The sequence below is a fragment of the Ambystoma mexicanum genome, chromosome 9, assembly GCF_040938575.1.
Source record: "Ambystoma mexicanum isolate Mex_15411 chromosome 9, UKY_AmexF1_1, whole genome shotgun sequence".
NCBI classification, from domain to species: domain Eukaryota; kingdom Metazoa; phylum Chordata; class Amphibia; order Caudata; family Ambystomatidae; genus Ambystoma; species Ambystoma mexicanum.
In genome coordinates, this window is record NC_090931.1 from 988034299 (window position 1) to 988046857 (window position 12559).

The window sequence follows — 12559 nt, forward strand, 5'->3', positions numbered from 1 at the left end:
GTCCATCTCTTACCTGCTGAGTTAGGCAAAAGGAGAGAGCATGGGAAAAGTGTCAGAGGGGGCTTCACAATAGCGAGAGTCACAGTGAACAAACACCACAATGAGGGCACCACCCACTCCTGAGCTTTTTTTGCCCAGGGCCTTGTGTCCTGGGGCATCCCCTGGGCACAGACCGTGCTCTTGGTCTAAATGCCTTCTACTCATGAATCACAGCCTTTCTTTTGAGACTGTGGGGGTGCCACTCCAGGGCTCCCCCATTGGAGCAATGCTTCTGCTATTATTTGAGGCTCAGTGGGTAGAAACCAGAAAGCACTTGCCTGCACGTCTGTCTGTACACAGATGCAAATGTACTCTGCCCCCCTCACCAGTTGATTCTGACTAATGTACAAGTGTTATATTAACTTCTCTGAAGCATGTAGCGCTTCGGTCACTGGAGCAGCGCCTCGGTGCCTGCATTTATAGCTGAAGAGACCACTCGGGCTTCGGGTGTAGGTTTCTTCCCGAGAGCAGTGGGGTTTCCCTCAAGGATGAGAGGCACAGCGTGTTCGCCTCTCCCATAGCACCATTGCGAGGTATTCCAGCAATGGCCAGAGCACCTTCGCACTAGAGAGGTACAATGGGCTGCTTGCTTCTCGCCCTTCATGCCATAAAACAGAAAGGGGAAGCCATGTCACACTTTGGCAATGCAGTTGCATGGGGAAAGGAAACCTTGGAAATCCGCCCAGGGCACTTGCCAGAATAGGCATCTATCTGATCAGTAAAAGCCCGGCTGCATTTCTGCAGCATGACAATCATGACACATCAAGTTCTGTGTAAAAAGTAACAGGAGTTGAAAGCAATATTTTTAGACTTATTGTTAAAAACATTAGGTTTTGTGGCACTATCATATCGCTTTCCCAGTCTCAAGCCAATTCTACGTTTCAAATGCATTTTTATAACAATCTCGTGTAAATACATCTGTCCCAAAACGTAAGCATCCCTTAAGTGACTGGGCAACTTCACTTTGCCATTTTTTGGGGGGGTGGACGATTAGACTGTGAATGTAAACTTGGTCACACATCCAACACTGTAGCAGTAAAGATATTCTTAGACACTTGATCTCAAGGTGTCATGGGCAGAGTGAGAGAGTGTGTCTGTTTCAGGGGTCATGGACAGCATGTCAACTGCATCAATCAAATTAATGGATTAACACGCCCACCTGCAATGCACTAGGGGGTGCTGGTCCTTGCTCATGATGGGATGGCCTGGCCTCAGGCAGCCAGGCCTGCAGCCAGAAATCGGAAGGTTTGGACAGCAAAATATGTAGGCAGTAGCCTACCAAATAGGTAGGGTTGGCAAGTATGATGATATATATTTCCATTTCGGTTTTTTGTAACAGATTTATTTTTTTAAGTCAGAGTGACTTAAAAAAGAAATCATTTCATTTTAAAATCTGAGCGCGCCCCATGACCTGGATGACTCTGGCTCCTGTGCTCTGATGCGCATGACAGGAACCAGAGCTGGTTCCTTGTGTAGGTGTGTGCTGGAGCATGGGAGCCAGGGTCATGCCTGGAGAGGAGGAGCAACATTTTCCGGAAGGTAAGCCAATACATTTATTTAAATACGAAAGTGTGTGTGTGTATGTATATTATGTAATGCACATTTATCTATTTATTTATTTATTTATTTATTTATTTATTTATTTATTTGTAAAGCGCTGAAAGCCCACGGGCATCAGAGCGCTGACAAGAAGACAGGACAACGAATAGTGATAAACAGGACACAAGTAAATTGACCGATTTCCTCAAAGAGATTTAGCCTGTTCCGCGGAGTTAATTGAAAAGTAATGTTTTCAATTATTTACGGAATGAAATGTAGTTGGACTCGAGCTTCAGTGAGGTGGGAAGTTTGTTCCATTTTTTTATACTTAGAGTCGGAAAGGCTTTTCCAAGTCCATGCTGCTTTTTTGTTGTGAATGTTTGCAGTTGGCCTGTATTAGAGGATCTGAGCCGCCCAGTTGGGGCATACCAGTTGAAGTGTTTCTTAAGGTAAGCTGGCGCATTACCGTATAAGCAACGGTGAACCATCGTAAGAGATTTAAACGTGATTCTTTCTTTCATGGCCAACCAGTGGAGGGCCTTCCTTTCGCCCGTGATGTGTTCCCTCCAAGTTCTTCCTGTGATGGTCCTGATGGCGTTATTTTGAATCACTTGACATTTCTTCACGCAATTGCTGTTTGCTCCTAGAAGTAGGGCATTACCATAATCCAATCTGGATAGTATTGTAGCCCTAGCAATGGTCGTGCTATTCTTTTGGTCTAATAAAGGTCTGATTTTTTTTAGTAATATCTGGTGATAATGACAGTTTTTCTTTAGGTAAGATGTGTGTGCTTCAGCACCTAATGAAGCTTGAAGGTATACTCCTAAGGTCTTCACTTTTTCAGAGATCGATATTTGGGTGTTTTTAATGGAAAATGAGGAGTAGAGGGGACTCAATTTTCTTCTGGCCTGTATGGAACTGAATATCATGAGCTCGGTTTTAGAGCCGTTTAGACACATCCAATTTGCTTTCATCCAGCATTCTATGATGTTATATAAAGATGAGAGCATGTCACTGTCCTTGTCGTAATCCCCACTAAGTTCTAAGACCAGCTGGGTATCATCAGCAAAGTTCGTAAAGAATATACCCATTTGGGAGAGCATGGTACAGAGGCAGTGCATGTAAAGGTTAAAAAGAAGTGGGGAGAAACTGGCTCCTTGTGGGACGCCACAGTCTACAGGTTTGGTATTAGATGTTTTATTTCCCCAGACGATCCTCGATTGCCTGTTTTGAAGGAATGAAGCTATCCATTCGGTTGCCCTTGATGAGCAATTTCATGATTTTTCCAGGGGTTCTCTGAGTTTTGTGTGGTCCAGCAAATCAAATGCTGCCAAGAGCATATACATGTGTGTATATATCATGTAATGTGTGTTAATGAGTGCATGATGTTTGGGTGGCTGGGCATGCTTGTGTGAGTGAATGTGTGAATGTGTAAATGAGCAAATGGTGTGTAACTGTGTGTGCTTGCGTTAAATTCCTGGATTACTTACGGTAATCTTTATTACTCCTAGTCACACTCTTCCTCATCCAAGTACTTGCCTTTGCAGCACCTTGCCTCATACATAAATACTGGGATGAGCAAGAGAGATGTTGAGGTAATGCTGGGCCAAGGAGTTGATTTTGTGAGTTGGAGGGGGAGAGTGGGAGGAAGAGGGGTGCGCTAACACATAAAGGTCATCAAAGAGAAAGCAGGCATGATATGTATTAGTGGTTAGACTGAGATTTTGGTACAGCCAGTCTAGACATTTTTACTGGGCATCTATAATAAAGCAAGCATGATAAGTGTATTACCTGTCTAGCCTGGCATTTGGATGCAGCAAGTAAAGCCTTTTCATACTGTGTCATGGCATATTTCTGGGCATATATAATGAAGTAAGCATCATAAGTGTTATTAGGTGGCTAGACTAGCATTTTGTTGCAGCTAGTCTATCAATTTCTTACTGTGGCTTGAAATTTAGTACTGGGCATCTCTGATAAAGCAATCATGATAAGTGTAATTATCTGGCTAGACTGATATTTGGGGTCAGCCAGTCTAGTCTTTCCTTACTTACTGGCATGGTATATTTTTCTGTGCATCTATGACACCAGGGGACCACTCCAGTGGTGATAGTGCGCGGTACAAATATCCTTTAACATTAACATAAAGTAAGCATGATAAGTGTTATTACGTGGCTAAATTAACATTTTGGTGCAACTCATCTAGGTATGTCTTACTGTGGCATGGCATAATTTACTGTGCATCATCAAGGATACAGCAAACAAAAGTGTTATGTGTCTAGCCTACATTGTGCAGCTAGTTTTGACATGTTTTCTTATTGTGGCATTGCATTTTCAATAGCAAAGCGGTAATATAGATCAGCGGGTTGAGTGCTTGCTGCTGTGATCTATGTGTGACCTGTAGGTTGCAGATTCGAATCCTGGCAACGCCAACTCAGCCTTTTATTCTTCTGAAGTTGATATATTAGAACCAACTTCGGTTGGAATGATTATTGTATTTAAATATGTGCTATGTATAGTGCTTTTGCTAAAGCACTATATGAATAACAAATCATTATCATGAATCAAAGCGTAAATGCCCCTGTGCATTGTTGGTGACTTGCATCTATTGAATTTTATGATACTGCAATATTGCAGCAACTGACAATGTAGGGACTCTACTTATCATATAATGACAATACCTGACATGCAGCTATAACTGGTATAATATGGAAGTAACTGGCCATACAATGCTCAAGGGGCATATCTATGGCAGTGCCTCAGCCTATGTCTGGAGCAGAACAGATGCGAAGACGAAGCAGTTGTCCTCCTCATGCTATCAGCCTCTGCCTTTGGGGGTTTCTGCCCGCAAATGGGGCAGGGATTGTCCTCGCTGGGGGGCCTACGAACAGGCGTTCATCCTCCCCTCTGAAACAACCAAAGTCCTGATGCCAAACCTGTGGGACGGTGCCTGTGGTGGTTTTGGCAGACTTGACCTCATTGGTCCAATGGACCCCTGGGTCAACTGGATGTAGCGTTGAGGCTACCAAATAGAATATGTGGAAAACCTGAGCACCTCAGGCCTTGTCAAGACATCTCTACCCAGACAGAAGATCATGAGGGCTGCAATGCACCAGGCTATCGAGGACCTGCTTGTGAAGAGGGCTATCCTACTGGTGCACCAGACCAAGAGGGGCCAAGGGGTGTATTCAATAGATTTCTTAGTCCACAAGCTGGAAGGGAGGTTCAGGCTCATCATCGACCTGAAGGTTTTGAACCGCTACGTTCTGACCTGCCGTTTCAAGATGTAGTGTTTACAGCAGTGATTCCTCTAATCAAAGCAGACGATTTTCTGGCCTCCTTGGACCTTCGGGATGCCTATTTCCACATACTTGTTTGGAAGAGCCATCAGCAGTACCTGAGATTCTTGGTGGGGAGGTAGCATTACCAGCTCCAGGTCCTGCCCTTCAGACTGAAATCTGCTCCCAGGATCTTTACAAAAATCTTGGGTCCTGTTGTGGACATTCTTCACCTCCAAGGCATCCAGGTCTTACCCTACCTCAATGATTGGTTGCGCAGGGCTGCTTCCCAGGAGGCTTTGTGTCGCCATCTATGTCTGATCTGTGGGATTTTGCAGGGCCTAGGCTTTCTTGTCAACTAGGGCAAATCCCATCTGACCCATTCTTTGGATCTCCAATTCATAGGAGGCAGGTTCTGGACATCGCAAGGGATACCTGAAAAAGACCAGCGACGTGGGAAAATTGGAGCTCACAGATGAGCGATGTCCCGGAATCTTGCGTGGGTGTGGAGTGTTATTGGCACATGCAGTGAGTTATGACTGGAGAAACAGCGGGAGAGAGGGCGAGTAATCAAAGTCCCTAGTTTCACATAGACCCCACTGTGGACATGTGCGCAGCCGTGGGGGAGATAGGAAGGGGAAAGCCTAAAGTGCTTACCGTCATGAGCCGTGCTATCAGCATCAATGAATCAGGGAGACAGTGTGCGGTTGGTGCTCGTCTAAAATAACTGGGTCCTGCAGATCCCGGTTACAAAGGCACGAGTGGCAGAATGCCCGTATATGAAACATGAGGTGAGCAGACAAGCTCTGGTGTGTGGCATCAGTGTGGAGAGTCGCGTGGGTGTTGCTGGGGTAACCCATACCTCAAGCCCGGTGTAGCTTAGCAATGTGGATGCTGGAGCTTGCTGGACGTGGGTGTGGCTCAATATGCCAATGGGAAGCTAAAGCTGCAGATGACAGTTTGCCTGAGTCAGCACTTTGTGCAATCAAAATGATATATACGGAACGAAAGGTGTTAGTCTGCTCTTTCGATGAACGTATTATGGCCGTTGAAAGTAGAAATGCATCTAGCCAAAATTAAAGTGCTGGAAGGGGACGCCCTAAGTGAAAGACAATCCCAGTATATGTGTGCCAGTCAAAGATCGGCGTATGTATTGCTGTGTCAAAATAAATGAATATAAAAAACCCTAGTGGTCTGGGAATAAGTCCCTGCAAATTGATATGTGCAGGAAGAAACGTGAGGGAGGGCATTAGTGTGCCCTCTCAGTGCTCATGTTGCGGGCGGAAATGCACATCGCCTGGAGAGATTAATTATTGGCTGAGTAGACCACGGTTAAAGGGAGACTCCTAGTGTATGTATCCAAATCAAGGTCTGGCGGGACAGGCCGGGTCAGAGAAGCATGCTGAAGGCGGTAGCATGTGTGGTGTCTGTATGCATCCCTGTGTTCAATTGAATGTGAAAGGCTATGGTTGCACCGAGGCAGGGGGCACAAAGCAGTGTCCTAAACGGTGCTACCGGATACATCCCTGTATCTACAAGAATGTATGAGGACTTTCGTTGTTTGAGTGGGCAACATGGCACAGTGTCCTGACCTATAGCACAAAGCTAAAAGAAAACTTAAAGAAAACGGGGCCTGCTCTCACGGAGGTTCCCACCGGGGGGTAGAATGATGTGGAGGGCCAGATGTAAGAACCGCCCAAAATGTGTAGTAAATCTACTTATGCGAGGTGGGGGGGCGGAAGAAATTGATTGTTAAGTCCACTGCTGACCGTGTCAAGTCTATAGATCCACCTGCATTCTAAATCTAGAAAGTGTCCCTGAATATTGGGACCCCCCCTTCACTTTTTCCAATACTCACCATACTAGGTCATCTGGTGTGTGGTGTGCTTCCATGTGATGTTCCAATAGGGGTGTAGTCACATTTTTGCAACGGATTTTGGATCTATGTTCCGATATCCATGTGTTGACGCTTCTCATTGTTTGGCCCACGTATCGGAGGCCACAGGGGCATTGAATACAGTAAACCACTGGGTTGAACTTGCAGTTAGTCATGTCTTTAAGTGTCCAAGATCTGGTGCCAATTTGGAATATTTGTATTTTCTTGGTAAATTGCTGTGGCGCACAGGTACCACACGGATGATAACCTTTTATGGTACGTAAATTCCAGAGGCACACTCTGGGAGCCTCCTTGATGTACTGTGAGTGGACCAGATATTCCCGCAAATTGCGTCACCGTTTAAATGCAAAGCGTGGTACCAGCTCATCTGGTAAGTTTAACTGTGCCAATGGCCAATATTTACGTACAATCTTCTTAATTTCAAATGTTTGGGGACCATGTGTGATAACACATGTTAGTCTGTCATCCTGTTCTTCATGTCTTGACTCCTGTGGATTAAGTAGAGCTGCCCTGTCCGTGAATCTGTCTCTTTTGATAGAATTGGCCAGTCGTTTTTCTCGGGTATCCCCAGTGACATTGTCTCCTATCTAAGGAGGAGGCATGTTCGTAAAAGTCATAAAGGGATGTGCAGTTCCTACGCAGTCTCAGAAATTGCCCGTAGGGTACATTTTCTTTGATAAGTGTGGGGTGATTACTAGAGAAATGTAGAAGGGTGTTGTGTTCTGTGGGCTTCCGATACAAACTACATTGTAGTTTTCAGTCCTGGTGGCTAATCTTCAGATCCAGAAAGTGGATAGTTTGGTTATCATATTCCATAGTGAACTGAATGTCATTGTTGCGTGTGTTTACCCAAGTGAAGCAGGCCTTGTGGTCCTCTTCGCGGCCTTCCCAGATGCAAATGATGTTGTCGATATACCTTCGCCAACATTTCACATGTGACAACCAGGGGTTCTGTGTGTTAAAGATGGCATTTTTCTCATATGATGCCATATAGAGGATGTCCAGGCTTGGCGCAAATGCTGTCCCCATTGCAGTACCCTTTTTCTGAAGATAAAATTGGTTATCGAAAACAAAGACATTTTTGCAAAAGAGCAAATGTCATGAGCTCGACTATAAAGTTGGAAGGGACGCCAGAATGAAGGTTTGTCTCTGTTAGATGGTCGTAGATGCATTCGATAGCTGCCACCTGTGGAATACTGGTGTAGAGGGATTTTATATCCATAGTCACCAGATATTGAGTGGTGGTATTAAAATCTAGATTCTCGTATTTGGATCGTGTGGGTAGTATCCCAGAGGTATGAATTGGTCATGATGTTCATGGGCTTTAAGAATGCATCAACAAATTTACAAATGGGCTCTGATTTTGAGCCACACCCTGACACAATTTGCCTTTCTGGAGGATTCTGAGGGTCTTTGTGTATCATGGGCAGCGCGTACATACAAGGTGTCCTGCCTAGAGATGTCTTGAGGAAATCAGCTTCTTTGTTGGAAATTCATCGCTGCTCGTGTGCAAAAGAGTCTGCTTCCGAGAACTCCTGTTGCATCTCCTTGGTGGGGTCCTTCCTGAGGGGATTATAGCTCTCTATGTCATCAAGTAATGACATGACCATATCTTTGTATTGATTGGTGGACATAAGGACAATGCAACCCCCTTTATCGGCTGGCTTGATGACTAAATTACGATTTTCAGACAATTGCTTCAAAGCTTCTCTTTCTTCTGTTGCGATGTTGTGGTGTAAAGTTTTTTCCTAGTCTTTAGATTCTTTTATCATTTAGGATACATTTCTCAAATGTCAGTAGATCACTAGCAATTTCGTTGTCAAGGGGAGAGAAGGAGGACTTCGGGTGCAGCCCTGTGTCCAAATCTATTTCTCTTTCCTTCTGGTCTTTGAAGAACGTGCGTAGCCTAACTGTGCGTAGGAATCGGCGGATTTCCAACTCAGTGTTATACCAGTTGGTTTTCATAGTTGGCATGAATGAGAGTCATGAGGCTAGGAATGGGGTGGCGAGTCTCTGGGATCCTTCATATACAGACTTTCAAGCCTGAATCAGTCAGTGGGACATACTCAATGGAAATGTACCTTTGCATTACAATAAACAAGAAATAATCTACAATGTATGGCCATGGTTGGATTTATTCCTTACGTTATAGTTTCTAAAAGGTTATATGGAGTAAACAAATAGTTACAAAGTGCAAATTCTAATTCATTGTGGTCCCTAGACACCAGGGTGTCCCCAACATACAGTTTAGAATCTTGCATGTGATATAATGTGATAGAGTAACTTTTATACATCCTTTTCTGTGCTTTCGACAGGGCAAGAATATTTAGGGACCAATTAATTGTCTTGGCTTAGTGGAATGAACAGCCTGATTGACTGAGTATTGTGGCATCTCTAGCATCTTGTAGAGGGGTGGGTCGCCACTGTGTGCACACACCCACACACCCACACATGCATGCAAAGCCACACACCGCCTTCTGCATCATCAACCAGCCTTTGTAAATTGGATATTGTGTAAACGTCTCAAAGAAGGGCCATTTTCCTTTTAAACTATTTAATAAAGAAAGCAAACTTACATTTCTATGTGCAGGAAAACCATCCCCTTCATCTTATTCAACAACCCGCCCCTGCTCCGATTCCAATATATGTGGACTACTCCTCTTGTAACGCAGCCAATGCATTGAAATACTTTGCAGGCCCCCCTCCTTGCTCTTTGTAACACCTACTTATACGTTTGCCATTCCACACACCTCCTGCAGCTGGTCATGCTAAATGGTATACACATTGTTATATGTTAACAAAAGTCACATGCTTGAAGACTTTGCATGTCCTACCGCACTTCTTACAAAACTATGGACCCCAGTATTGGTCGCCCTCTCTCCAGAAACCCCCCTAAATACATATTTAATGTGCAGCAGCAGGCTGGTGGTAAATGCAGCCTTAATTGAGCTTTGCAGAGACCCCTGACTTGCCCAATCCAACCTCTGAGGGTCTCGTGGCTTTTGGGCCCGCAGCTGATAATTTCCTCACCAGTGTGTACAGTCTATCCTCCAAATTCTTTCAGCAGATTCCCCTTTTTTGGAGAATGTGTGTCTTGCTGCTAGCGAGAAGGCCTCACCGCCTGAATTTTTGGTTGGGGAACTGATTGTTCAAGGGTTTCATCACTGGAATTCATGCTTTCCTATACACCTGTGCCTTGCACAACAAATGCTCCAGTTCCAGTGGAGGCCGCCCGTGCTCCTATCTGAATGATAATTAATACATTCACATGTTTATAGAACACTTCATGCAGGATTCCTCACAGTCTAGGTGCTCTAATATTATGTGTTATTATCACCCAACTTAAAAAGCTTTCAATTTATTGTCCTTGATAGGCTGAAGGGGCTCAAGATGGATGACTTAAGGATCTCCTCCTGATGACTGTGGAAACAGCTCTTTCAACTCATCACTCTCCTTCCTTAACACCTATAGAAGCTCAGAGTCTCCTGTGCCACTAACAGCTGTGGAAATCCAAGGTCGGCCTCCCAGCATCTCTGGAATCTCCTGGTCCAAATCTCAAAGCCCATGGAAACCAAACTCCTCCTTTAGCTCCCATCATTTAAGGAAACTCAGAGTTCTTCCCCCATAAGGTATGCAAATGCATGTTCTTCATGAACAGCTATGAACATCATTGCCCTCTCCTCAACATTTATGGAAACCCATGCACCACTCTCAACAGCTGTGGAAACCCAGGATCCTCCCAATGACAGCTTGGAAAATGCATTGACTGCTGGTGAGCAGCTTGCACTCATCATCCTCAGCCCGTCAGCTAGAGAAACCATGTGTCCTCTTACCAACAACTAGGAAAACTGATGTTCCCCAAATTTACATTCAGCAAAACATGCGCCCCTCCATCCACCCACTAATATGAACCTCATTTTCCACTCACACACAGCTATGGAATCACAGCATGTGCCCCTGGAAGATGTGGACTCTAACACCCCACTCATACAGCTAGAGAATGCCATGGTACCACCAACAGATTTCAAGAACGTGGGGTCCTCTACATGCAGATTTGGAACTCAAGGTTCTCCCCTGACAGCTGTTTAAAGTCAAAGTCCCCTATATGGTAACTAATGTTTGCCTCCCGAACAGCTCAGGCAACTCATAGCGGTACTGACCCATATCTGAAGGAAACTCCAGCAGAAGTCAATAGCTGCAGAAACAAATAAGGCCCCAAACTCCATGCTATATACTATGAACAAGCAGGTATCTCATAGTTCCCTCCAACAGTTCTAGCGCAATTTAATGTCACCAACAACCGTGTTTGTGAAGGTGCGTCCAGCATTAGTCATTGATAGCTATAGATGTCCATAGTGCTGCCACCAACAGCTTTGGATGTGTTTGTTCTCCGGCATGTTGCTTTTATCAACATCTATTGGAGCAGCTCCCAATATGCTTCCCTGCTGCTCGTACTAGCAGCTATCAAACCACGAAGAGCAATCACCAAATCCAACAGTTTAGGAACTGTAAGGTGCTCCACCTAAGAGCTGTGGAATCTCGCGCTGTTCCTTCATGGGCCTCACACTAATGATATTGTAAACTCCCATTTCAGCTAAACCACCTCCAAAGAACACCCTGGAGCTACCATGTGACAGATAATGAGCAGTCCCTGTGCAATCAGACCACGTCAACCTGGGACGACCAGACGTCCCCGTTTTGCCTGGACTGCCTATGTCTGTCCCAAGAGTGTTTCCGATTTAAACACCCCCTGCCCCGGTTATTGGTGACGGTCACGATTTTTTTTTATTGCCAACAATTATCAACTAAATTAACATTTTCAGATTGTTGCCATCTGAGGAGGAGCTCGAACCCCACAACCTTTGAGGGGGTTCGAACCACCCAGCCTTATGCATTAACTGCGAGTGGCTTATGCATTAACTGCTAGTGCCACAGAGAATGATTGACAAACATGGAAATGGAAAGGCATGTAATGTCAAAACAAGCCACAGATCTTTTGTTATTTAAATGCTTTTTTTAAAATTGAAATGCGTTATAGTTGAGACGCTCAACTTTGCACACTAAATAACAATAACAATCAAGTTCATTTTATACACATAACATAAAAATACATCATTCGCTCGTGTTAGTTAAAATATAGCATGCTTGTTATTTACGTGCTTTCATCAACAGCCGAGACCCGCACAATGTGTGTGAAGATACAGTGTGATTGGAGGGGGTGGTGGGGTGTTTAATGAGATTAAAGGGAGGGGGGGGGGGAGATCAGGGAGTGGGTCAGTCCTTCTTTTATGTTGTTGGCTTTCCTGTTTTTTATCTTGAAAATGTGGTCTGCCTACTGGTCGACGCCACTATTTTGGAAGCTGAGGCTCCTATCTAATAGTGATGTAAGATCTTGGCGCTAACACTGACATCTAAGGCAACTCATGATGAGATTTCGGTTTCACAAATTAATTATCAAAAGTGTACAAATGTGTTGTGATGCACTTTCTATACTGAATGGACACTTATACTTAGCTTTGACTGATGGAGGTTGCATTAGACACCTGTGAGAAGAAAAACATTGGTGCAAAAAGTATGTCTGAGCTAGGCACTTTTTTGGACATTTGTGGATGGAAACATATATGCCGGAGGCTTTCCAGGTGGCCCATTCTCTGTTATCTAAATAGCGATCACTTTAAGGTGGTGATCTAATACAGCACTTTCTGCTTCCACCAAGAGCTGCCTGGAAGGTATTTTATTAATTGTCACCATTGCTCCTGTTGTACTAAGGACTTATCATCCAACTGTGCATCCAGCCACTTGTTTTCTG